Here is a 25044-nt window from a genome sequence, read left to right on the forward strand (position 1 = left end):
AAATAATTTACACACTTAAATTAAAAGGAATATAATTGTGGTATTTCTGTTTTGGTTTTAAGCACAGTTTCTGCGGTACGCAATATTTATTGTTATTTCTAACTTTGTAATTAAAAACAAAAATAAACAAATGAGTATTTTTAATTTTTTATTATAATTCAACAACTGAAATATATCGTGAATAACTGTGTGGCTTTTTTTAGGTGTTGGTTATTTATTAAGGAAATTTATTATGCAATATTTACAATAAACGTCTGTCTATTTTTGAATGTTATATTGTTACCTGGCATAAAAACAGGTAAAAAACAATGGATAGATATCAAGGTTGGTTATATAAATGATACATATTCGCGTGTGTATGTTACAGGGATCATGATTCACCTTTTTTTATTGTGTTATATAATTTATATTTTGTTATTTCCCTATATATATATATATGAATGGTATCCGCTTTGATTTTTTGATTGATTCATGTCATAAAAAGAATATTAATGTTTGAATAAACGACCCTAGGGCATTATTTGTGAAAATTTAAATCTCTTTAAGGCGCTTTCTCACGTACAAACTGTGTACTTTAATGATACATTTGCACTCAAACATATTCAAAATAAATTATCTATAAAAAAATATTAAAAAATAAAAACCCCAAACACTTGTTGATCGTATCGTGATCTGGAAAAACCTAGTAAGTCAGTCGAACATGAATTTGAGAAAACGAAGGAAAACTGTTTTGGTTCAGGATTAAGCTGCTGTAAAGCAGATAAATTTGAGTTTGGCTTTTCATATGTACATGATATGAAGTAATTCTAGTGCATTAGTTTTTATCAAAGTTATTTGCGCAATCTGGTTACATTAACAAAGCTGATGTACAACCAAGAATTTTCATCAACAACAACCTACAACCTGTTGTTTGATATTCACTAAGTCTTTATTGCTAAAATCAAGAATAGAATTCAACAGAATCAGACAGGAACTACAATATTAATGAGCGAATCTGATTGGTTCATACCTAGCAACAGCCTAATAAAGCCTAGCAAGTTGACTTGCTAGGTTTTTTTGGGATAAATTTGCATGATTTGCTTGAAACTTGCTGATTTACTAGGTTCGGCCAGATGCGAAACTGACAATATTGAAGAGTTTCACACACTTTAACTTAATAAAAAGTTTGGGTAAATATGGTGGCTGTTAGCGGCCATTCAAATGAATCTAAATCGTCGCCTTGTGAAGAAGGCGACAAGTCGACAAGTCGACGAAATCAACCCGCCGACACGACAAAATAACCCGACGATCGTCGCCTTCATTTTGTCGTGTCGGCGGGTTGATTTCGTCGACTTGTCGACTTGTCGCCTTCTTCACAAGGCGACGATTTAGATTCATTTGAATGGCCGCTAACAGCCACCATAGGTAAAGCCTAGTAATTCCAAATTTGTGACTAACTAAATTTTCACCAAATATCGACTTACTAGGTTTTTCCAGATCACGGGAGACCGAGTAATTTACGTGGACCCAACAGGAACAATCCTATCGTAACGCATCGTACGACATTAGGAACATAACATTAGGCTGTAACATTCTATTTTAAGTATAGCCTTGTTTCTTACTTGACGTACTCTATAAATACTTTCGTGGGACTGTATCACTTTTAAAATGAAATGAAATAGGATTTAACGTTCTACTGTTCTGTTCTGAACTGGGCTAATGAAGACGGGCATACGCCATACTGTGTGCTATGAGGGAAATTTTGCCCGGACAGCGGCACTGCGGCCTACTCTTAAATCCAACTGCTAATGGATCTTTTACGTGCACGGGACCTCGGTTTTTCATCCCATCCGAAGGACTAGGCAGCTGTCTTTCTCAGGCCCACCGTCCTGCATCACTGACAAGGGAGAACCACGCCGGGAAATCTGGATGAACTTTCTCGGCCAATGCAGGGATCGAACACCCGACCTCCAGGCTAGCGAGCCAGCTTCTTACCCACTTAGCCACCGTGGCCCCCTGTACCACTTTGAACGACCCTTTGTAGATTCAAGATTCAAGCTACACTTTGATTTTATTAGAACGAAGAGTCGCAGATATATTTCACAAAAATAAACGGTTCTTTGTGAAAGACTCATATTAACAGAAACTGGTTCTTTGTGACGGACTCTTGAAGCAGGTCTCGTGATATCTAATGGCGCTGTCTGTATCGTTTATTTTGTCTCGTTGTGTAATAAATCTCCTGGGATGTCTTATAGAAGTGACCAGTGGTGTGCAGGGTGGGGATAGACCGCACAGGACATCCATTTCAGGGGGTTCGGTGTTGGGGGTGAGGGGCATGTTCACAAAGTGAAATAAAAATTAAATTCCTTGCTGTTAACTTCGTTGTACAAGCTGTACTGTGGTACCACAAGCTGGTGTGGATGGATCCATTTCAAGTGTTACCTGACAGATCTCATTTGGGAGGGGGTGCATGCAATCAAGGAGTTACCTGCGGACTTCACCAGACATCTACCTGTCACTACAGATGACGATAACCCAATCAAGGAGTTACCTGCAGGCTTCACCAAACATCTACCCGTCACTACAGGTGACGATAACCCAACGAAATGTAAAATGTTTAATTTATCTTAGCGATCACGCTACCGTATCTAGTAATTGACTAGTTAGTAGATAAAATATGTTGATCCAGGGATTAACGGATTAGATTAGTACAAACACACCTGTCGAATTATCGGCTCGTGCTGGGTGTCATCATACCTTTACCTGGGACAAACTACTTAATGATATATGTGAATATACTCCGTGGCTTGACTCCTCTCTCAGGTTTCCCAGGAAACACTTTTCTGCGATATCACCCAAGATGAAAGCGGATGTTAACCCTGACGTCAATTCAAGTCAACTATATGGTGAATCATGAACTGTGTGTGTGTGTGTGTGTGTGTGTGTGAGAGAGAGAGAGAGAGCGAGAGAGAGAGAGAGAGAGAGAAATGGGGTTTAACGTCCACTCGACACAAAGTAGGTCATTTCGGGACTAACATATGGTTTATTTTTATTTCAATAATTCGCTTGCGCGTAGGGGTCTTTAGCAGTGGGAGGAAACCGAAGGACCCGGAGAAAACCCACGAGGTTGGACAGGCGACCCTACTCTTTGTTACGTACAACCGGGGAATCGAAACCACGCCAGTTGAATCAATGACAGCGTGCACGTGCTCACCATTCGGCCATCCAACGGAACCATGAACTGACTGGATAAGATATGAAATGTTTGGTGGAGATGATATGGTAGATTTAATTGAGATTATGTTTTTTACGGTATCCCCATATGTGGTTACCTATGACAGGTCTTTATGTACAAACCACTTAGTGTTATCTATGCAACACACCTGATTCTACCCCCAACGGTTATTGCTCAGGTGGATATTCATTTCCGGTTTTCAATCGCTCATATTGGATGTCCTTAAATGTTTTTTTTTTGTTTTTTTTTTTTCGTTTCCGTTTTGTCTTGTCGTAACCCAGATCAAATGTACTAGATATTTTTTTTCAGTTTAGGATTTTTTTTTTTTTTTTGCCTCCAATAAAATTGCCGTGTTTCATACTAATTACAATATCACCAGCCTAAACCAGCCCTTAGAGTCAGTATTTAACAGGGAACCACAGTGGCGTATATTCCAGGCTTTGATCTCGGTGTTGGTCGAGCAAGTTCCTGGAGATTTTCAAGCCTGATTCCAGTCCCCTTCTGGACTAAAAGGCAAGCAGGGAACTGCCTCTAGTCTTTCGCGTGGTACGAAAAACCCAGGTCCCTTGGTACACGCGTTGGCGTGCACATGACAGTTGGAAATGCTGGTGTCCGTGCATATTTCTCTCAGAGCACACTACATGGATTATGTCGGTCTTTACCCCGATAGGATGCTAAATCCCATTTTATTTCTGTTTTTATCGACCTACTTTCAACTCGTGTGATTTTTGTGAATTCAAACTATAACTGTATTAATAAAAAAAACAGGAATGAAATATCCCACCCACCCCTTATCTTGCATGACACCATTAACAGTAGTAAATATCAATAACATGTTAGTCTCATAATGTCCAGCGAACGAACGGACAAACGGACAGTTTAAAAATGACGTACGTGGTGTTATAAATCAATATATTGACTCTACACAACAATTTCATTAATTAACTAATTCGAATCATACAGCACTATTATACGATAGAGAGATAATGACGTCATAAATAATGGCGGATTGATCAGCGATATCATAATAGGTGGTAATTATATTACATCATATCCTCCTGATGACGTAATAATTAATATAATTCAGCCACCAGGTATCTGATGGTCGCCGTTGTTAAGAGGATTGGTCACTTTCGATTATATTAGTCTCATTATATGTGAATGAAATGAAATGGGGTTTAACGTCCTACTTTTCTGCACCGACTGGACTAATGAAGGAGGCCATACGCCAGGGAGCTGCTAGGGACATTGTGTACGGACAGCAGTGCTATTCTTATATCGAATTCCAACAGTTAAGGGTTCTTTTACGTTCACACCGATGTGTACACGTGACCTAGATTTTTCGTCCCATCCGAACGACTAGACGATATAATTACCATGTCGTCCGTAATGCATCATTGACAAGGCGAAACTACACTGGAGAATCTCAAGAGACGTTCGCTGCCTACACCGGATCGAAACCCGAAGCCCGTAGTTAGCGAGCTAACGTTTTACTCACGGGGCCACCCAGGCTCTCCTCATTATATTAAGAGCAATTTGTCTGACTGGAACGATTTGTATACAAGTATGTGTAATTGTCTACTTCCCCCTGTAAATAAACAAACATCTTCAGTTATCTATCTATGTTCATAAAATAAAATTGTAAATTTCCCACAACTCTAGGTTTGATAAAGACCTGTCCTCGATGTGCTACTTCACAGAGTGTAATCTACCTGTGTTATTTACCTGTGATTATGAAGAGATAACAGGTAGTCAGGTAAAGTATAATATGGACATGCTTGATAAAACTAAACGATCACCTGTTCTCACATGTGAGTATAACAAAAACAAAAATTTAATATGTTTATAACAAATATTAATGCACGAATTCCAAACAATAACGCAACTTTGGTTGACTCCATACCTGGGTTAGCATATATTGAATATTACCTGTAATTGATGAGCAGAAGTTCAAAGGAACATTTTCAAGAAAACTGAAGTTAGCCTTTAGATGAGGATAATTTGAAATGAAATGAAATGAAATGTGGTTTAACGTCCTACTGTTCTGCTCCGAACTGAGCTAAAGAAGACGGGCATACTCCATACAGTGTGCTATGAGGGACATTTTGTCCGGACAGCGGCACTACGGCCTACTTTTATATCCAATTCCAACTGTCAAGAGATCTTTTACGTGCCCGCCAATGTGTACACGGCGCCTCCGGTTTTCGTCCCATCTGAACAACTAGACAGCTGTCCTTGTCAGGCCCTCCGTCCTGCGTCATTGAGAGGGGAAACCATGCCGGAAAATCTGGATGAACTTTCTCGGCCAATGCAGGGATCGAACAACTGACCTCCAGGCTAGCGAGCTAGCATCTTACTCACTTATATAGAGTTCGATCGAATATTTAATGACAATGAAGCTTTAAAAACTTTAAATCTAAAATATGCTAGTTCCATGGTCTTGTAAAACAAGCGTAATACGGGCACTATGATTACCTTCTGAAATGCCAGGAAGGCGAATCCCCTCTTTGATATCAGGAACCGAGCTAGGAAACTAGATGATACCGCGTCGTAGTACATCTAGCCTTAACCCTGATGTGATCCACCCAGTCTCTATAAAACAAGACGACCACGGCTCCCTCTATATTCTAAATATTTGAAGAAAAGAACTATATATATAGACTAATTTTATTACAAGAACCAACTTTTGTTGAATTGACCGATTCCCAACAATTCAAAATACTGATGCAGAATACAAACATAGAAAACTAATATGTTTAGGAGCTTTCGTATATCGATTATTTACGTCATTGTATGTTTATATCTCTTTTTACTATGTATGTTACATGTCTTGTGTTTATATCTTTGTACAAATATTAAAATTAGAAGATTTTGTATACCAATTATTTATGTTATTGTAAGTTTATATCTCTGTGTACCTATAATTATCTTTGTTTGTTTTCTTTATGAATATTATATCATATACACACATAATCTTGCGGTAAGGTTTTCTATGCAATAAACTCTTTCTTGCCCTTCTTCTTCTTCTTCTCTCTCTATATAGACACTGATATCTAGACGGCAATATATCATTATGTCTGATCATATAGGACGGTAAATCTATATATAGAGGAAATAGTAGAATTATTATCCAGTAAATATACGATCAGTTTATCTACTGTATCATAAATCATCTATTAACTACTGTTTACAAACCTTCAACTTATTCAACTTAAAACTTTTAACTTAAAACTTTTATAGTCGTATCTAGTCTTTATAGAGCGAGAGAGTGAGACCCTGACTCGCAAACCAGGGGTATCGTGGGGGGGGGGGAATGGTTAGCACGTGTTAGTCCCGAAATGACCTAGTATGTGTCGAGTGGAGGTTAAACCCCATCTCTCTCTCTCTCTCTCTCTCTCTCTCTCTCTCTTTCTATCCCTCGTCGGTCCCCGTGTTGGCACATACAAATGTCCTCGGGAATTAAATTTTAGTTGGGAATTTCCGGCGTGGCATGAAGCAGCGTCTAGTCGTTCGGATCGGACGAAAAAGGAGGTCCCTGTCACGTAAAAGAACCCATACCCATTGGAATTCGAAATGAAATGAAATGGTGTTTAGCGTCCTACTGTTCTGCTCCGACTGGGCTAATCTTGGAATTTGTAATAAGAATAGGTGGTAGCGTCGATGTTTGGAGAACCTTTCATAGCACAATATGTCCGTCTTTATTATTCTGGTTGGTGCAGAACAGTAAGAATGTATGCCCCATTTTATTTCTTTAAAATTGTTTCAATGGCATTTGATAATGACTAGAGAAGCCTAGTCGAAACGTCGCTCAGTAATAAGCAGTAATTGTATTCCATAGAATTGTCACCTGTATACCATTTTATTTCACGTCTTTTCATCTTTCTTTTAAAAAAACTATTGGATAAACGTGTATCAGCCTACCTCCAACTAGAAATACTTGAATATTTCCGGTAAACATCGATTCAATACCGGTATACTTAAAGGGACAATAACACTCTTGCTGGCTTGACAGCTCCAGAAAATAAAAAAAAATAGCCTTATTCTAAGTACTAGATGTGTTAGTGTCCTACCTGTTGTGTTAAAAAAAATCCATTAAATCCTATTTTACTTGTCCAAAGGGTTCAAAAATATTTTTAAATCCAAGTCACATTTGAAAAGCTTTACGTCAGGCTTTTCAAATCATTTAGTTGAATTTTTCCAGTTTTTTAAATTAGGTGTGTTAAGATGAAATTTGAATCATCAATTAATTGGAATATTGTAAAATAGTACAATTTGTTGACCAGAATAAAGATTGGGAAATATTATTCAGTTAAAACAAGAGTGGTATTGAGCCTTTAAAACTAAAATAACTCAAAGATTTGATTACCCTTTAGAATTTGACATGTCTTATCGGACATTAGTCACAATATGTGATAAACTAACACCTGCGTTCAACCTAATTTCAAACTTCCGGCAGACATTTTGTTTTAATGAATTGTGGCTCACTTCCGACAATCTTTAATTTAGCCCTGACTCGACGCTTTGATTTCCTTTTAATAAATCTTATCTGCATTGCAAAAAAATCAAAATTATTCGTGATAACCTTTTTTCCGCGTGGCTCCTAAAGACATTAACGACAAACTTCCGGTAGCCATATTCTTTCACAGAACGCGATAACTCTATGCTAGTAAATTTAAACATTAGAATCAAATGAGGTTCGACCAACTTTTTAAACCGGGAAAGCCCTAGCTATTGGGATTGGGAGATTTTGGCAAAGTCTTATTTGAAACCAGGCGTGAAGTGTTTTATTTAAACCCGTAAAGTGTACATAATATCGACAATCACGTGACCTCATCCTGTCCTTACTATAGGACAATACTTCAATCATATTGGGACTAACATCCGGTTATTGTTCTCCTATATGTCCTATGCTTGACCGGGGGAATTTTGCCCTGACAGTGGCACTGTGCACACTGGTAAGCCTCAGTTTAGAAACAAGTAGGCAATACTTTCTTTAACAGCCCAGTAGGCGCAACCCCTGACAAGTGAGTACCTGGATAGCAGATTCCAAGGTTATGTCCGGCCCGCCCCAGAATTCAGATTTGGAAAATTCCTGTTTTTCCCGGTCCGCCCCGGACTCAAACCCGAGACATTGGAATCGAGAGTTCCGTTCCCTTACTGCTCGTCTACCGTCGATCCCCATACGTGAGACTGGTAGATTATGTTGACTTATAGTATCATCATCTATTAATTATCTGTACACACCACCTGTAATTTAACGACGTAATGATAACAAAGGGAGATAATGAGATAAGGGAAGTAATTAAGATAGGTGACAAGATAAAGATTAAATGACGTTATCAGTCAAGTCAAGTAGTAAGGATATGACGTCAATGTGTATCTTCTGGTCATTACTACAATATCCTGGATCTACGTGTAGATTCTAAAGTCTGTTATCTATGCAAACCATGGGTTGTATTCCAGGCTTGTACGTGACAAAGATTAAAGTTGATAGTCTACCACCAAGGTGGTTATCCCAGTTTCAATACATTCCCCTGTCCCCGAGTTCACAGAACATTCTCAGACTAAAGTTTAGAATTTACTCAACTTTCAATCACTGTTTATGAGAAATATCTTTGATCCAGAAACATAAAACGTTGCACATAGTTTCTTATTGATGTATTTGATACATTAAAACAACTGTTTTATAAAGGGTTATATTTTAGTTTAAATAAGTCAAACAATTTTGAGTAATTTCTTAAGTTAACTCATGTCTGAAATTGCTTTGTGAACTCGTTTTTTAGACACGCTCTTTAGACAGTAAACTCACGTGATTCTGTTGAGGTAGGGGGGGGGCGGAAGGCCATAAAACATAAGTAACAAATTGCCAAATTAAACCGATGAATACAGAATAACACGTAAAGTTGTTACGGTTCATGTCATCGCTTCCCACACATCTCAATACATGAATCGCCCCTGCCATCATTCTAAATTCTATATTCAAAGCCGTATGTTCGATCAGATTAAAACACAGATCCTATTTCGTTTCGTTTTACTTGTCTTTACAACATTAGGATCTGGAAGAGTTGATATATAACCCGCGTTCTGGTTGAAGTGAGGGATAAGCCAATGGAACGGTCTGTTACGTCGAGTTCTTGGCGTGCAATGCACAGAACTGTGGGCAAACCACTAGAAACATCAACGCCGATTGATTAATCAATGTCTGACGTCATAGGGTCAAAAGCCGCTCATACGACCCCTGTCGCGACCTTCCACTACAACTGGTCATATCTTGTCATTGAAGGTATAAAAAAACAAAGCCGAATGGTTGCGGAATGTTTCAGAATTTTCAATTCATTAGTCTTTGTATGTACACAATGTACTCTTTGTGACTGGTATTATAGTCCTTCGGGTGGTACGAAAAACCGAGTCCTGTGTGTACACGTAAAATAACCCTTGACAGTTGGTATTCAATATAAGAGTAGGCCATAGCGCCACTGCCCGGGCAATATTTGCCCCATAGCATTCTGTATAATTATGTCCGTCTTCATTAGCCCGGTCTGAGCAGAAAAGTAGGACGTTAAACCCCGTTTCATTTCACATAAATAACGACCAGCGGTTTCAAACTGAAATAGCGTACCGGGGATTACGAAATCATTTCTGTCGCTTTTGCGCACTGTATACAACTGGTTCCATTATAAAATGGCTAAATCTATTCATTAAGGCCAGCTAAATTTTTGTCTAGGTCGCGGAGATGTAAACAAGGTTAAGGCACGTGAATGTTGGCGAGATTGTAGATGAGGGTTAGGGTTAGGGTAAGCATTGGGGCTAGGTCCAGGGTTAGGTTTAGGGTTGCGATTAGCGCTAGCCATGTTTACATCTCGTGAAATATTGATCTGGCCTTATCATTTAGCACTAACCATTTTAAAATATTGACTTCCAATAGAAGGCGGGATTATTATAAAAATGTAACATATAAATACAAGTTAGTCTCGATCAATATAGATCTTTGTTTAACGTGATACCATTCTATATGACAGTTAAAGGAGCAACGTCACCAGGTAACTGTCAATAAATGTTTGATCGGTGCTGCCACTGTAAACAAAAAACCAAACGATATGCAGAAACAAACAACAGGAAAATAAAAAACAAAACAAAACAAGTCAAGCTTTCACAAAGGTTAATAAAACGCACCATTTAGTTATAATCTAGGCGATAAACAAATTACAAAATATGACGTCAAATACCGTGTGACGTCACTATTTCCCCATAAAAGTTGTACTTCTGGCGCCGAGTTCATGAAGCGTTCTCAGAATTAATTGAGAATTTACTCAACTTTCGATCACTGTTCATGAGAAATGTCTTTGAACTAGAAACACAAAACATTGCACATAGTTTCTTATTGATGTATTTGACTGGGTCTGATCAGGGCAGTGTTCTATTTGGGAAATTTCGCCCGGACAACGGCGGTTCCGCCTACTCTGCGTCAATGATTCCTTTACGTGCACACATACAGAATCTGGGTTTTTCGTCCCATCTGAACAACTAGACGCAATTCCCTGACAAGTGGAGACCACGCTGGAAAGTCCACAGGAAATTTCTCGCACTCATTATGAATATATAGGTAGATACACAAATTAACAAATTGACGTCTTATTTTGAATCTATATACAGTAACACAGCATTGTTGATAAAAGGTAAAATTTTGCATGTAGTCAAAATTCCCATGTACGTGTACTCAGTGATTTCACTAGCAATGAATGCCCACAGACAAATTCGTCCCTTTCGTTCTATATAACCTACAATAGAATATTTCTGCTAATCGTTCGTTATCAAATTTAAGCCAGACCTTTTGTTGCCCTTCTTTCTTCAACATCTTCCCCGAGAAAGACAGCACAACAATAGTTACGTGCTTACACTCTGTCCTCAATAAAACTTCACACCTTCATACACGTGTACTAATTGCAAGATTTCCGCTGAATTTAGTTTTACAGCTGTTCACAAGGGGGCGCTAAAATCACAACATGTTGACAATTTGACCAGAAAATTCCGATAGAACAAGAACAATCATTTTTTAAATTCTATTCAGAACAATCAAAGCGGGTAAAGTCAAAGTTTACATTGTGTTGCTTGGCTATTCTTTCAGATTTGTCGGGGGTCTTCTTTGGGTCGTTCTCGTAGTCCATCAGCTGCTCGCGACTACGGTCAGGCACGTCTGAGACTTCCCACGCACGTGAAAAATGAAGAGAAGTAACGTCAATGTCAACAAACGGGTTGTGGTTACAGCCAAAATCAGCGTTTGTAATGGCGGTGGTCCACCCCATTAAAATTTCCCGCCTAAATTCTGTGGGAGCAGAAATCAAGTGAGTGAGTGGAGGTCAATATTGACAGTAAATACTGAAACATTATTTTAGTTTGATTGTGGTTATTGTTCTAACCTGCACGTGATCAATACATCTAAAGACTAACTTCAAAGGGGGGGGGGGGGTGCGGGGGTACAAATTTCGGAATGGGATATTTTCCGGATATTTTCAAACCGTACGTTGTGAGAAATACTGCTGGATGGGCTTACAACCCCAAGATGAGGGTAAAGCGGACGAACATTTTAGGCGGCTTTCGACTATTTTAGAAGGGGAGCCACGGTGGCTAGGTTGTTAAGACGCTGGCTCGCTAGCCTAGCCTGGAGTTCGGGTGTTCGATCCCTGCATTGGCCTAGAAAGTTCATCAGGATTTTCCGACGTGGTTTCCCCTTGTCAGTGGTGCAGAACGGAGGGACTGACAATGAGAGCTGTCTAGTCCTTCGGATGAGACGAAAAACCGAGGTCCCGTGTATACATTGGAATGCACGTAAAAGATCCCTTGGCTGTTGGAATTCGATATAAGAGTAGGCCGTAGCGCCACTGTCCGGGCAAAATTTCCCTCGTAGCACACTGTATGACGTATGCCCGTCTTCATTAGCTCAGTTAAAGCAGTAGGACGTTAAACCCCATTTCATTTCTATTCGTATACCCGTCTGCATTATCCCAGTTTGTGCAGTTATACGGAGAACTTAACGATGTTATTATCTGTTCAGCTGTCTTCGTCATTTCTTAGAAATAAACAAATAATGTAATCCCTTTTCACCTGTCTTTAACAGGTAGAATTGTTTAACAGGTAAATTGGATTATATTTAATTGTTTGTTTAGGAGTTGTCGCACTGTTTGTTGACATTTTAATAACTTAAAGAACGATTTGTGACGTGTAGAAATATTCATGCTACATATTGTCATTATAGGACCTAATTTCAATTAATAGAGATTTTGAGGGATGCTGTTTTTGTGCGGGGGGTGGGGGTTGTTTCTATTCAGTTAAAGCAAATATTTTCACCTGTCTATAACGTGGTACAGGTGGAATCCCACAGATTAATATTTCGTTATGTGTATTTTTTAGAATTTTCCTTTTTTCTTTTTCATGTCCAGATTCATTTGAATAGTCTTTAATATTTTTATATGATTAATATTTAGAAATATCCAAACAACACGTACCTAGGAATCATTGGCGCCCTTTACCAATCTCGATGGGAGTGGATGTGGGGGGTGGATGGCCGAATGGTTAGCGCGTGCGTGTTGAATATATAGTGTCTGTCATTGAGTCAACTGACGTGGTTTTCGCCATTTGTACGTGACAAGGAGTAGGGTCCCCTGTCCAACATCGTGGGTTTTCTCTCTCTCGCTCTCAACCCCCTCCCCCCTCTCTCTCTCTCTCTCCTAAAGCGAACGACCATAACGCCAGCCTTTCTCTCTCTCTGGGATACTTCTGTTTCGTGTCCCCTCCGACCGTCTAGACTCCAATGCTGCACCAATGGCAAGGGGAACCCCGCTAACAAATCCCCAGGAACTTTCTTAGCCGACACAGGAATCGATCCAGGACCTGGAGACCTAGGACCGCCCTGGACATCCGGGACGGCCTTCGAGACCTAGGACCGCCTTGGACATCCAGGACCGCCTTGGAGACCCAGGACCGCCTTGGACATCCAGGACCGCCTTCGAGACCTAGGGCCGCCTTGGACATCCAGGACCGCCTTGGAGACCCAGGACCGCCTTGGACATCCAGGACCGCCTTCGAGACCTAGGACCGCCTTGGACATCCGGGACCGCCTTCGAGAACTAGGACCGCCTTGGACATCCAGGACCGCCTTCGAGACCTAGGACCGCCTTGGAAATCCAACGTTTACTCACTGAGCAACTGTGACCTCGGTTTGCAACAAGAAGAGGAAGTTGGAGTAACATGCCGATTCTAAAAGATAAACTTGAGGAAATGTTTGACGAAGAACCGATAAGATAAACCTGAAAGAAATATTTATTGGTAAGGGAAATACAATATTGTTGAACGATTTGGATCAGTTCCCGGGTTTCAAAACGAAGCGGCCATGTGTAAGACCTTAGAAGAAAAACTAATTTTCTCAAAGATAGTCTCGCAGACAAAAAAACCAAATCATGATATACTAGTTGCTGTTTTTTCTCACGTGTTATTGGAATCAAAAGCGTGAACAACATGGCGATACGTTCAGAATAGTTTTTATTTCAAAGTCTTCTGGTTTATTGGAGCTAGTAGGCTCATTATCAGCACGAATCTTGACACGAGGGGGGAAATTTCACCTGTTTTCGTCTGCACCTGTTTTTGACGTCTGCAAATTTGGCGCCTTTAACGTACCTCCGCCATCTTGTATTTTGATAAGGTTTGGTCCCCGCAGAGTGAAGTTAAGATAATAAGTGTGAATTTTTTTGTAATGCGATGTAATTTAACATCTGTTCTGTGAATGCCGTTTAAAAAATATCTTAAAACATTCTTTTGGGTAACTCTATAGAATGTTGAAGTATTCTAACAACTTACATTCAGTGCTGATAAGCGGAAATGAGTAAAGCAGGTTGATGGCAGTGATTGGATGCATTTTACGACATTCGATACCCGTGGTGTAGACTAGCATGGGATATGACTTAATCACATGATTATGGCGGGATATTCTCAGGTGGATAGGATAATATTGGCTGAAAAACACATTTTGTTTCAGTAAAAAAACTGATAAACGGTTCTTCAGGGTAATTTCTTTTTTTTTTGTAGATTTGTAACAGAATTTCCATTTGATTAATATGACACATTCGGTAGTAATTACAACTTTAATTACTATCACGTTAGAGTTGTAGCGTCCGCTTCCAAACAAAATCATATCACAAATGATATTAGAACGTATTCGCCATAACTCGCATTGACAATGATACTTCAGGAACCGGTTTTGTTTGAGAAAGTACCTTGGTATTTTTTAACCTAATTTTCAATCTCGTCATTGATACGGAACCAAGGGTCTTGCAAGAAAAAAAAAGTATGTAGCCGTTCGGGTGGTACAAAAAACGAGTCCCACCCGTGTATTCATTCGCGTGCACGTAAAAGAATCCTGGACTGTTGGATTTCGTTGAAGAGTAGGCGGAAACGCCGGTGTCCGGACAATATAACCAGTCAAATAGATGTTAAACATTATTTCATTATCCCAGGCAAATAGATGTTAAACATTATTTCATTATCCCAGACAAATAGATGCTAAACATTATTTTTCATTATCCCAGACAGATAGATGTTAAACATTATTTCATTATTCCAGTCAAATAGATGTAAAACATCATTTTATTATCCCAGACAAATAGATGTTAAACATTATTTCATTATCCCAGACAAATAGATGCTAAACATTATTTTTCATTATCCCAGACAGATAGATGTTAAACATTTTTTCATTATTCCAGTCAAATAGATGTAAAACATCATTTTATTATCCCAGACAAATAGATGTTAAACATCATTTTATTATCCCAGACAAATAGATGTTAAACATCATTTTATTATCCCAGACAAATAGATGTTAAACATTATTTCATTATCCCAGACAAATAGATGTTAAACATTATTTCATTATTCCAGTCAAATAGATGTTGAACATTATTTCATTATTCCAGTCAAATAGATGTTAAACATTATTTTGTTATCCCAGATAAATGTTGAACATTATTTCATTATCCCAGGCAAATAGATGTTAAACATTATTTCATTATCCCAGACAAATAGATGTTAAACATTATTCCATTATTCCAGTCAAATAGATGTTAAACATTATTTTATTATCCCAGACAAATAGATGTTAAACATTATTTCATTATCCCAGACAAATAGATGTTAAACATTCTTTCATTATTCCAGTCAAATAGATGTTAAACATTATTTCATTATCCCAGACAAATAAATGTTAAACATTATTTCATTATCCGAAACAGAATATATATGTTAAACATTATTTCATTATCCCAGATAGTGCAGACAAATAGATGTTTTATTATGTTTTCTAACATTTTCTATTTGCCCCCACACCTCCTCTCTTGTATCTTATACATCTATAAATTTGCTTCTGGTTTTTTTCTTCTTCCAAAAACTACAGTTTTATTATCTGAAAACGTCTGTCTGTTGGCAGCAAGATGAAAATAAATGTAAATAATTTCACATCTACATGTAACAATTTGGAGAGTTTTTTAAACGCCAGTAAATTTCCTGTTTATTTTCTCAATTCCATCAAATTAATCTTGTTTATTACGTCGTGTAATTTGTGTAACACATCACATCAATGATTGATGACGTAGCGGGCACCTGTCAGAACCGTCACGCGGGCTGTGGTAAGAGTATCTATTACCCTTAAAAAAACATTCCCGTCTTTTATTTTGATAATATTTTCTCTCTTGGGAAGGCTGGCTTAGGATTATGTTTACTTTTTACCGAGACCCATGAGACCCAACCTGACGTGAATTTATCAACATTTATAAGTTTTTAATATTCTCTCACGTAAACGAAGCAATCAGTTATTTAGTTTCAACTAGAAATGTTAATTATATACGCTGAAACAAACACTCCGTGGCTGCTTAAAAATACATTGACGGCTTTAAAGTAACTAAGTCTCTAACTCAATATCATCCAAAGTCTTCGACATTGAAAACACGAATTATTTGTCAATTTAAATCAACATTGATGTTGTGATTTTACCGGGAAAAGATGGGATTCTGATATCCAGTATTTAAGACAAAATAAACATTTTACTATCGGTACACGAATCGTGTACCATAATGCGCTTCAGCGCCATTTTAACAAGGGACTCGAAGAACGAGGCTAGACATATTCGACAAGTAGTGTCAAACGGTGACCTCATATTCTGGAGAGCATGCTCAATAAATACTATCGGTGTAGACTGTAATAACCAGACGCTAGAGAGAGAGAGAAATGGGGTTTAACGTCCACTCGACACAAACTAGGTCATTTCGGGTCTAACATATGGTTTAATTTTATTTACATAATTCGCTTGCGCGTAGGGGTCTTTAGCAGTGGGAGGAAACCGGAGGACCCGGAGAAAACCCACGAGGTTGGACAGGCGACCCTACTCCTTGCCACGTACAACCGGGGATTCGAAACCTCGCCAGTCGACTCAATGACAGACTTTATGATACAGTGCGCGCACGCTAACCATTCAGCCATCCAACCCCCCTCAGACGCTAGAGATTGCCATTCGATTGAGACTTCTGACGTACTTCGCCGAACATAACTGATTAGAAATCACAGTAAAAACGGACACGATTGAATGCAAATCAATTTATATACATTCATATTACATTATTATATGCACTGCGACCTATTAGTGTCAATTTCAAGGTGCCAAATATTAGCGATTTAGCTCCTTTAACGAAACGAAATATCTCTATCGTGAAAGGGCTTAATAAAGATTTGCGTGTCTATATTTTGCGGTAACTTTATCTTTGTAGAGTAAGTAAATATGGTTATGTCATATGCTTGTCTCTGTGTCGATGAATAAATCTCTTTTTTGAGGTTAATATCTTTTTTACCGTATAGAAAGTTTAATCCAGCGCTCAGGATATTATAGTTTTTTAAAAGCAGCCTTATTATAAAAGTAAACATTAGATATTAAATTCCATACCAGGAATCAAATTTCAACCACTTATATGATTTAAGATAATATCCCACGGAAAACAAAAATAAAAATTGAAATGTTTTGTATCGTTTGTCAACCAATGCTCTGTGTTATGCTATTCAATACATAGGCACAAAAAATTCGCTTGTGCGTAGGGGTCTTAGCAGTGGGAGGAAACCGGAGGACCCGAAGAAAACCCACGAGGTTGGACAGGTGACCCTTCTCCCTGTCACGTACAATAGGGGAATCGAAACCCCGTCTGTTGACTCAATGACAGACCTTTTGATACAGCGCACACGTGCTAACCATTCGGCCATCCAACCCCCTTCTCTGCTTGTAGCTAACTGACGTCCTGGATTATCATAAAAAATACAACTTTAAAAAATGTTAGCTATCAAAACTTCTAGAATAAGAAAGGGTATTGAGTGTTATAGTAATCATACCCTGCCTCGTGAATGACACCCGTGACTACCTATAATTAACTAGAGTGATAGTTTTGTCTAAGTTTCTATACACAAGTACAGCAACTAAAAACATGTTAGCTATGTAGATAATTGGATGGGAGTTGGTATCAATATACACAAGTATAAGCATGTCCTGCCTCGTGGAAAGTGACATAAGGGTGTTCTATGTTTTCTTGTTTAGTCTGTGTTTTGCATGCTACACTGTCGATTTAAATGGGTATAGTTATAAACCCTGCTTGGTATTTTACATAAAGGAGCATAGGGCATGTTGCAATATTACAATGTCAATTGTTATGCATCATAATTCATGTAGTCCTGTACACACAGCATTATAAGACTGTCTTTATCTTATGTAATAGAGTTTCTTTGTCGTCTTCGTTTTTGCTTCTAAATGTAAGATTGACACATACAGGGAACGATTGTCACAGGGAACGACCGATACAGGGAACGATCGATCGACGCAGGGAGAGATTGACTGACAGATTGACACATCATTGAACGATCGAAACAGATTGACATAGGGAATTGTTGACACAGGGACACTGATTGCAGGGAACGACTGACTGGCAACGATCGATCGATTCAGAATTACATGGGAAGCGATTGCCTGACAGGGAACGATCGACACATATTGACATAGGGAACGATCGATCGACACAGACTGACAATTGACACACCAGGGAACGATTGACACAGATCGACACAGATTGACACAGGAAACGACCGCGTTTAATCCACCCGATTTGTATGACTCAACTAAAAGCAACGAACTTAATCGTTTTTTTAAAAAAAAACAAACAACATTTTTCTAAACAGCTGATCTATCTGTTCTTATACAGACTGTGTATGTATAAAGTTAGACATGTCAGATACTATTCTATCGTCATAATCGACATTATATCTACAATAAACACGTGGTTGTTGTATACAGGCGGTGTTGTACGTATTATATACATGCTATAAATGTCCTATCTATATTTCTTATACCCTATATGAATGACTTATTGTTTCAGACATAACTAGATTAGAACTGTAATGAAAGCAGGTCTGTATTTCATCCTGTGTGCTATCTGGATATTCGTGAAACATAGTTGAAGATCAATAGATCATTGTATGTCAGTTTCAATCACAGTAGAATCGATTGTTAAAAGTAAGAATTAAATGATATAAAAACAGGGTTTACGTCCTACTTTTCTGTATCGATCAGACTTATGACCACGTGCATACGTCATACATTTTGCTATGAGGGGATTTCGTTTGGACAGCGGCGCTATGAACTACTCTTATATTGAATTCCAACTAACAAGGCAAGGGTTATTTTACGTACACACCAATGCGTCATCGCTTGTTAGGCCTTCTGTCCTCCACCAATGACAAGGGGGGAATCACGCCGGTAAATCCCTATGAACTTTCTCGGCCAAGTTATTTAACAATTTCTAAGGCTAAATCTATTTGTTAAGGCCAGCTCAATGTAGGCTAAATTTGTTAAGGCCAGCTCAATTTTAGTCAAGATGGCTGAGATGTAAATAAGGTTAGGGCACGTGATTGTTGGCGAGATTATAGGTTAGGGTTAGGGGTAAGCAATGGGGCTAGGTCCACGGTTAGGGTTAGGGTTGGGATTACCGCTAGCCCTGTTTACATCTCGTGACCTATGAAGAAAAATTGAGCTGACCTTATCATTTAGCACTAACCAATTTCTAACTTGTATCCTGTACTACCAAACAACCCCCCTGCTATCTCCAGTCTGTTGAAGGACAGACGCGAGCTATCTGTAAGATAAGTAAATTTACTTACAGTCAAATGTTTCTTTGTTCAACTGTCACCGACTGTAAATTAGTGTTTAAGATAGAAATACTAAAGCAGCGACCTCAGAGTAAACCAAAGTCAATATCATTTATAACGTCAGTAACAAGTGAAATGGGGTTTAACGTCCTACTCTTCTGCACCAACTGGGCTAATGAAGACGGGCACACGCCATGTATGAAGGACATTGTGTCAGGACAACGCGCACAGTTTTTTTTATCACATCCGAGCGCGGGAAAATCTCGGAGGACTTTCTGGGCCAACATCGGGATCGAACCCTGGAACTCCCGGTCAATGGTCCTGCTCACTGAGCCACCGTGGTTCCCGAAATATGATAACATACAACGATAATTTATAAAATAGAAATATAAAGATACAAACAGAAACTGTCAGACTTTATAAATTACTCAAGATATGAAAAACAATTAGCACTGTAACCCTAGAGACAGTATCATTTGTTACACCACCAGATAAAAGTCGACAACAACGACACCAGATAAATTACAGACACCCTTCAATGATATACAAGGTCAATTTCTCTTGAAATATAAAAACTGAACAAATAAAATATAAACTTCGGTCACCTCGAAATGATACGCAAGGTTGTCTTATCTTTCATTTTAAAATTTAACAAATAAAATTATTAGCACTTATGATCTGCTGGGTTATAATAAACGTGTTTGGGATCAGTAACGTGTATACAATAACCCCCGTTTATCATTTAATGTATATTTACAATAAAATCGGTTATTAAGTGTATTTCTTGAAAACACCGGTCACATTTCTTTAAGAAAGAAAATAAAAGAAACTTTGTAGTATATAAAATCAAATCTTACAAGGTTATATTATGTATATATGATATACTATTCATGAACTAGAGAGAGAGAAAGAGAGAGAGACAGACAGACAGAGAAACAGACAGGCAGATGGGTTTAACGTCCACTTGACACAAACTAGGTCATTTCGGGACTAACATATGGTTCAATTTTTATTTCAATTATTCGCTTGCTCGTAGGGGTCTTTAGCAGTAGGAGGAAACCGGAGGACAAGCAACCCTACTCCTTGTCACGTACAACCGGGAATTGAAACCACGCCACTTGACTCAATGACAGACCGTCTGATCCAATACGCACCCAGAGAAAACCCACGAAGTTGGACAGGCGACCCTACTCCTTGTCACGTACAACTGGGGAATAGAAACCACGCCAGTTGACTCAATGACAGACTTTATCATCGATGCAACGTGCACGTGCAAACCATTCGGCTATCCAACTCCTCTACACACAAACAAATATTTCGGGTTAAATCCATTTAGATTTAGAAAGCATCGTTTAGAAAGGATATTATTTCAAAATCGCGTTAAAACCCGGTTGTGTTTTGCTATAGTGCAATATTTGGAGAGAAATTTTGCCCTGACTGCGAAATTTTTGCCTACTGTGCATTCTCACATGGTTTAACTTCTACTCGACACAAATATAAGACGAAGACGAAGAAGAAGAAGATAAAATGAGGAAGAAGAAACTGTATTGCATAATATAACCTTACAAGGTTATGTCCATATATGAATAATAAACAATACAACAAACAAAAATAACTGGAGGTACACGGATATAAACTTACTATAATGTAAATTATATACAAAATCTTCTAAACATTTTAATATTTCTATATTTTTATTCTTTATCAGTTGCTGGAAATCATTCCATTGTGATTTAACCTTTAAAATGATGATATTGATTCTGAGAATTAGATACCTTTAATAATTGTTTTAATTCATGGTATACGAGTGGACATGTTTGGGGGTGATTTCTGGACAGCTTGTGCATTTTAACGACCAAATTTAAATATATGTGGTACATGTGGCCTTTTCTACTGTCGGTACGCTTTGTATATGTTTATCTAATAACAATACGGGCTTCAAATAACAGGATGACACGACATCAGAGACTACCCCTTGTTTGTAGATATATTACCCGTTTTTTTTGTAAATTTAGTAAATGATCTAATATGAGTTTGAATAGCGGGTAAATCTGTGTTATTCAAGTGTCATGGTTTATTGTTTAGTTTATTTGTATAGAGGTCATAGGTCAGTGTATATAATATAATATATAGGTATATATCACAGTGTGTGTTATTGTAATATAGGGCGTGGTCAGATTACTGGGCTGCAGAGTCATGTTCTTGTGACGAATTTAAAGCGACGATCTGATGGTACAATCACATAAATAAATCAGATTTAACTTTTTACTAATTTCACCCAACTGGGGACGTGTGACAAGCTGTGGGTTGCCTGTCCCACTGCTAAAGATCACTACGCGAAAGCGAATTATTGATATAAAATTGAACCATATGTTAATCCCGAAATGACCTAGTGTGTGTCGAGTAGACGTTAAACCATGTGAGAATGCACAGTAGGTACAAATTTCGCGGTCCGGGCAAAATTCCTCTCCAAATAGTGTACTATAGCAAAACATAACCGGGTGTTAACACGATTTTGAAATAATATCCTTTCTAAACAATACTTTCTAAATCTAAATGGATTTAACCCGAAATAAAGAAGAAAAGGAAGAAGAAGAAGAAAAAGAAGAAGAAGAAGAAGAAGAAGAAGAAAAAGAAAAGGAAGAAGAAAAAGAACAGGAAGAAGAAGAAGAAAAAGAAGAAGAAGAAGAAAAGGAAGAAGAAAAAGAAGAAAAGGAAGAAGAAGAAGAAGAAAAAGAAAAGGAAGAAGAAGAAGAAAAAGAAGAAGAAAAAGAAGGAGAAGAAGAAGAAGAAGAAAAGGAAGAAGAAGAAGAAAAAGAAAAGGAAGAAGAAGAAGAAAAAGAAGAAGAAGAAGAAGAAAAGGAAGAAGAAGAAGAAAAGAAAAGGAAGAAGAAGAAGAAAAGAAAAGGAAGAAGAAAAAGAAAAGGAGGAAGAAAAAGAAAAGGAAGAAGAAGAAGAAAAAGAAGAAGAAGAAGAAGAAAAAGAAGAAGAAGAAGAAAAGGAAGAAGAAGAAGAAAAAGAAGAAGAAGAAGAAGAAGAAGAAGAAGAAAAGGAAGAAGAAGATGAAGATAAAGAAGAAGAAGATGAAGATAAAGAAAACGAAAAAGATGAAGATAAAGAAGAAGAAGATGAAGATAAAGAAAACGAAAAAGATGAAGATAAAGAAGAAGAAGATGAAGATAAAGAAACTTTATTGCATGCAGAACTGTAAAAATTAATGTTATATGCATATATGAATACGAAACTATGCCCGAAACAGACAAAAAAAAACCCCAAAACACACACATACATAATTATAGGTAGACAAAGAGAAAAACTTACAATGACATGAATAATTTTTATACAAAATCCCCTAACCATTTTAATATGTCTACATTTCTTGTTAGCATCAATATAAGGATATAACTGTATTAGTTTATATTATTTTGACTGTTTATTTCCTGTCTGTTAACTAGTCACCCTTCAATAAACCTTCAACATATGGTGTGAATAATTATAAATAAAGAAAACCTAAAACTTGATCTTAATCAAAATCTAAGTTGATTATAAACCCCATATGTCCTCTCTTCATCGTGTATTAAAGCCGTTTAGTAGCACACACAGTGGTCACTTTGTCAGGTCTGACCCCCTGTTGAGAATCTTAATGCGAACACTGGTCAATTTCGGCCCCTTAAGACGAGAACATGGGGTCAGATTAGAAGCCGTATTAAACAGTGTATAAATACTGGTCAGTTAAACAAAGGAGATCTCCATCCTGACCCCTAATATTGTTCCTTATAAATGACCTCTGGTCAAGCAAATTATTCTTTTGTCCACAATCTTGGGACGGGGTCGTGATTACGCGACCAATATAAATCTGTTTTGTTCTGGGATCTTTTACAAAAAAAAAAATAAAAAAAATAAAGCTTTTGACGGTTGCGTATAAATGAAATGAAATGGGGTTTAACGTGCTACTTTCCTGTACCCACCCGGCTAATGAAGATGGGCATACGTGTTACGGCCAACTCTTATTTCGAATTCCACTCCTAATGTACGCCTGTCCAACCTCGTGGGTTTTCTCCGCGTCCTCCGGTTTTCTCCCATTGCTAAAGACCCCTATGCGCAAGCGAACTATAGAAATAAAATTCAACCGTGTGTTAGTCCCGAAATGACCTAGTTTGTGTGTGTCTGTGTGTGTGTGTCTCCACCTCTCCACCTCTCTCTCTCCCCAACCCCACTGTGTAAACGGGACTTACCATCTAAACGACTAGACACTGTGATTGTCGGACCCTCCCCCCCCCCGCCCCTGTCCTACACCACTGACAAGGGGAAATCAAATCGGAAAATCGGTCGTTGAATAAAAATATGTTGCTGGAATATGCCAGACTAATAGTTATAAATACAGAGTTTAAGAACACATATGATTAAAAGTACTTTCATTCCAAAAACATTTTGGCCCAAAGATGATTCAATTCGACCATTTCTAACTGGCATTATAATGGCCATTTAAAGTTTACATTATAATCGCCATTTAAAGTTTCTATTGGTTTCTATTGATTTCACACCACCATCTTTATGTGTCTGAGACAATAATAGTAATAATAATTCGGCTATCTTTTCTGTACACCGCACTACACGCAAACTACACCAAGTAAACAAACCTTCGGATCATGGGCCACACAAATTACACAGACATTGTAAGCAATATATATTCTTTAATTGGATTATGTTGGGTTCCCACTGTCGCGCGATGTGTTACGGTAGGATTGTCCCTATTGGATCCGCGATCTGGTAAGTGTAGATACGTTCGGATATGTTTCGATACGATCAACACGTTTGCTACGACTGACCTCAATATATAATAAAACCTGGTAGGATCAGCACGATTACTTCACGATTAAATTTAAACCACGATTTCAATCGTAGCACGAATCGTGATAGTTGGAACCTCGCATTAAAATAGTACATAATTTTTACTTCTAAGATATAAGAACATGTGGTTTGTTGTGCATTGATGATTTATTTTAGATCACCTCGGGAAGAGTGCAAAAAAAAAAAAAAAATTCACGCAGTTTTAACAGAAACAGGCTCGAGAATAAAGTTCAAACTTTATTGGTCTTAATTCTACGATGACAGAACTGTTACAGAAGCTATACTCTTCTCAAACGGCCTACCATTAGTTCTACTGACTACCCGACACTTGTGGTAATTTATCTGGGTGGATGCAAGCAAAGAATCTATGGAATGGTCAACATGTGTTGGACAAACTGAGTGAGTGGTCATCCAACCTCGTGACGTGATCAAGTAGATGACGTAATGTCTCCGTCCCTGTATTTATTATCCGCGGGTAAATGGCCCTTAAAATATTTACACATTAAATATTGATTGTTTGAATACCAGATGTTGACAAGATCCTTTAAATAATAACATAACATCATCGACGCCATTATAAGGAGTTTAAAACCACATCATCGACGTGATTATAAGGAGTTTAAAATAACATCATCGTCGCCATTATAGGGGGTTTAAAATAGCATTGAGGGTTTATAAAAATAATAATGATTTTATTTTCATTTTCAGCTCCTTTAGGTTAAAGAGCCCTGATATACGGTCAACCTGATTGGTTAAAT

Source organism: Patella vulgata, chromosome 8 (assembly GCF_932274485.2).
Source record: "Patella vulgata chromosome 8, xgPatVulg1.2, whole genome shotgun sequence".
Classification (NCBI taxonomy): Eukaryota; Metazoa; Mollusca; class Gastropoda; family Patellidae; genus Patella; species Patella vulgata.